General features: G+C 36.2%; 1 protein-coding gene across 2 annotated transcripts in view; it reads left to right on the top strand.

Annotated features, from left to right (window-relative positions):
* LOC122075406 (cyclin-T1-4-like) overlaps positions 1–946 on the top strand; it is a 15,186-nt gene extending 14,240 nt beyond the window's left edge. The window contains exons 8-9 of one of the 2 annotated variants that reach the window (XR_006139244.1): positions 11–109; positions 696–946. The gene's annotated coding sequence lies outside the window, so the exon portion shown is untranslated. Of the gene's footprint in view, positions 1–10; positions 285–695 lie in introns of those variants that run through there. The other variant, XR_006139243.1, reaches the window with a different exon arrangement.
* The last annotated feature ends 3,120 nt before the right edge of the window (positions 947–4,066 follow it).

Here is a 4,066-nt window from a genome sequence, read left to right as displayed (position 1 = left end):
TTTTTTGTAGGAACCACACTGGGGTAGACAGGAGGGAACCAACAAGGAAGACGAGTGGCATCGATCCACGAGAGGCCATTGGACCATACAACTCTTGACAATGACAGTGGTAAGTACATTTTCAAATTATTTTGGAATTCTATTTTTGCCTTTGATTTAAAGAACTTTCAAGAATAAATAGTTGGGAAAAGGTTCTCTTGTTAGTGGGGTAGGGTATGCACCTCTTTGTTTATCACTCTCCTCACATGTTGCTGCCCTCAATTATATGAGATTGTTTTGTCATACCCATTGGTGTGCTCCTCTATGATGCTTGCTCAGATAATTCTCTCCTTAGGTATTACATATATAAATATGGCAAGAGAACGCTACCCGCTTGCATAGTCGTTGTGCCAGAGAGTAGACCAAACAATGCAATCTTGTTGTGCCCACCTGGCCACATGTGTTTAGGCATAGGCACACGCAAGCAATAGCTTTCTTTTTTCCCATATACATACCAACCTTATATTTGATCTCATTCATTGTAGCCAGTCAACCAACATGACTCGCAATAAGATTGTCATTATTATTCTTCCTATTTATACCAAACAAAAGTGGATCTACAAAGCCACACATTTAGATTGGAGAAAGTTTTCCTTCACCCATAGTGAATGAAACACTTATGAATCTATCGTTATTATTATGTCTATTTGTTGCAGGCCCGAAATTCCCTTCCATGATCCTTGACACCCATCCAAGCACAACGATGACTATATTCCTTCACCGTGGCTCAAGGAAAACTCAATCCTTAAATATTTATCATTCAGAGCGAATCATGGTGAAAAGCCATAAACTCATATATACCTAAAGTTGTGGTACGTTTTACACATACAATTCAAACATTAATCATGCTATCACACAACTTAGAGACTTCTCATGCTAGAGGGGTCCAATCCAAAATTTTAAGACATTAGTTGGAGAGAGCTCCTCAGTTATATAAAGGCACCAAAGACTTGAATAAACCGATGTGAAACTTTAGCTTTATAACTCCTAACGTCTCAATACTTTACTTTACATGTAGTTTCAGCATATTTAGCTCAAGGTGAGAACAAACAGCTTAGGGAGGATAACAAAGGGATATGGATTATGATAACATGTTGCAAGGTCCAACCCAAAACCTTAAAGCATTATTTAAAGAGAACTCCTCAAGTATATGAAGACGCCAAGGACATGAACAAGCCGATGTGGCACATTATATATCTCTATAACTTCCAATATCTAAATACTCCCATCACATTTATTTTGGCATACTTGGAAAAGCACGTGAATAGACAACTTAAAAAGATAAAGAAAGGAAGTTTTGCTCTGATACCATGTTAGAGGGTTTTATCAAAAACCTTAAGGAATTAGGTGAAGAAAGCTCATGATGAATGCACCCAAGACCTAAACAAACTAATGAACATTATGATTTACAACTCATATATCATAAAATCTTATCATCATGGGCCCTTCTCTATATGTGAATCCACACTTACATCAATACTATATGTGAGAGGGTCTTCTGAGCAAGTGCCATAGGATAGCACACCAGTGAGGTGCGCTTGTGCTAGAACAATTTTGTATATAAGAAGGCAACAATATCATTTCATATGAAAAGGAAAGATAGTGAGAAAAGATGTTAGTGTACCCTCCCCTAACGGTTCAAAAAACCTTTTCCGTAACTACATCTAGAGGATCCATACTCAATATACACTAGTGTTAGCAAGAGTAGTTTGCTTTCTCTCTCATGGTCATGTGGACATGCATGTGAGATGAGACTAAACGATGCACATGAATGAGGAACATAAACGATCACAAGTTGCAAAGAATATTAGATCCCTCAACCTTTGCTGTGCAGCTCAGCAGTCCACATTGGGAGTGTTATATATATACTGTCTACAGGGTCAGGGAGAGCTGTAGATGCTTCAGAATAATAAGGAAATATGTTTTATGGTGTAGTGGGTCTAGAAAGTAAAAGACAACCATGGGCCCTTGGCCCTACTCCCTAGTGCTGGATTTCCATAATCTGAACTTGGGAAAGCATATATTCTCACCCTCCCCTTGCTTTGTCTTCTTCTCAAAACACCTTTAAACCCTGTTCAACTTTAGACCTCCTTTCAAGAATTCAAGGGCTTTTTGGCATGAATAAGACTACTTTAATTGATATCAAGTTTAACATTTTGTTTTTAGTTATTATAAACAAATTAGAAAAGTTAATTTACTAGTACTAAGAGCACTAGATTACTTAATTAATTAATCAACCTAAGGTATATCATCTTGCCCACAATTTATATTTCACAATAATTTCAACTCAAAAAGGGCAATCAGTTGTAATATAATGTGAAGTTTGGTTTCCTTGGAACCTTCTCAATGACTCAATCCCTCCCCTTCTCCTAAAAAGAAGTGAAGACCGTGTTTTATGTCAGGATTATTTAACATATCTTTTTAACTATCATTTGGATTAGTAAATAAAAGAATTTTCAAAAGGGGATTTGTTTTGATGGAAAAGTAACCAATCAGCAATGAAATTAAAGATGTGTTTGACCCTTGGGTTGACTGGCTACAACTTCACAAAAGGAAGGTCTATTTCTACATGATGATGGTGATGGACCCAAAAGTTTTCAATGATAGTTTGCTTGTAAGGGGTGTTAAGTTTTGAAAACAGTAATTTTTGCTCATAATGCAACCAACAAGGATACCCACTTTATGGCCTACACAACTAGACTAGGGTCAATGTTTTGTATTATATAAACCACCTCTTCCTCTTTCTTCTTTCCTGTTTTTTCCTTTTTCCTTTTTCCTCTTTCCTCTTTCCTCTTTCCTCTTTCCTCTTTCCTCTTTCCTCTTTCTTATCCATCTTCTTTCTCATATGATATTTATCAAAGGTTGCAAAGTACTTGAAAGTTAAAGATAAATTTTTAAAATTTCAAAATGGACCAAGAATTGATAAATGGCATCTTGGAAACCCTATGTTCTTACAATCATTGGATATTTATGTGTAAAATATCAGAATAAAACTCCCCCCTCCCCCCTCACCCCTCTCCCCTCTCCCCTCTCCCCTCTCCTCTCTCCCCTCCCAATGGTTTAAAAAAAGAACCGACTGAGTCGGATCAGCTTCTGATTCTTGAAATGGTGCCTCCCCCTCAAAAAAATATGAGAAAAGGAAAAGAGAGTTAAAAAAACCCCTAATCTCTTTTAAGTCCAAACGTTAAAGGAGAAAATTAAATTAAGTTATCCTGATGTCATCATTAACATGCTAATTTGATAGGGACTTGTTCCACGTGCATTGTGGACAACAAATGCGTCTTAAATCAGCATTCTTGCTTTAAAAGTGGGATCTCCAATGTCACAACCACAACCATCCACAAGAAAAAGAAGTAAAGAAGCACCCATCATCATGCTTTCACGTCCCAGTTCTACATAGGTGTATGAACAAAGGAAACTAGTTTTATGAGGTATCAAGTGGCTTTGCCTATATCTGGGATTTGTTAGATAAGTCTTTTTTGAATTGAATTAACTACATAATCATTGTACCTCATCTAATGACTGTTCAGTGTCAAAGATTGTCTTTAGTGGATTAATAGATGACAAGGAGACCCACTTTCACACCCATAAACTTGTAATTCAAATCAAAGAAAGACATTATTGGCTTGGGATGAGTATCGAAAATAGGGGGAGGACATTATTGACTTTATATAGTAAAGAGCAGAGTAATAATGACCCTAGATGAGTAGGATGAAGTAAAACTTTGTTCTTCAGAAAATGAAGAAAAATAAAATTTGCTTCACCTTTTAATATTTCAAAATTTTAATTATTCAAATTCTAAGGGCCCGTTTGGTATCGTTTCTGTTCCAGAAACGCCGTTTCGTGTGAAAAACGAAAATTTCAATTTCTGTGTCAAAACGTAGTTTTTTAACGAAAAAATGGTATTTCAAAATTTCAGAACCTAAACGGGAATTTTTTTTTTTTGTAAAATGGAACGAAACTGGGAAGATGAAACTCCATTTTGAAGTTCCGTCCAATCTCGGTTTTTCAGTTTTTTTTTTTTTTT

This window comes from Macadamia integrifolia, chromosome 4 (assembly GCF_013358625.1).
Source record: "Macadamia integrifolia cultivar HAES 741 chromosome 4, SCU_Mint_v3, whole genome shotgun sequence".
Lineage (NCBI taxonomy): Eukaryota > Viridiplantae > Streptophyta > Magnoliopsida > Proteales > Proteaceae > Macadamia > Macadamia integrifolia.
Note: the sequence above shows the minus strand (reverse complement) of the source record. Positions and strands in the feature narration are given on the sequence as shown.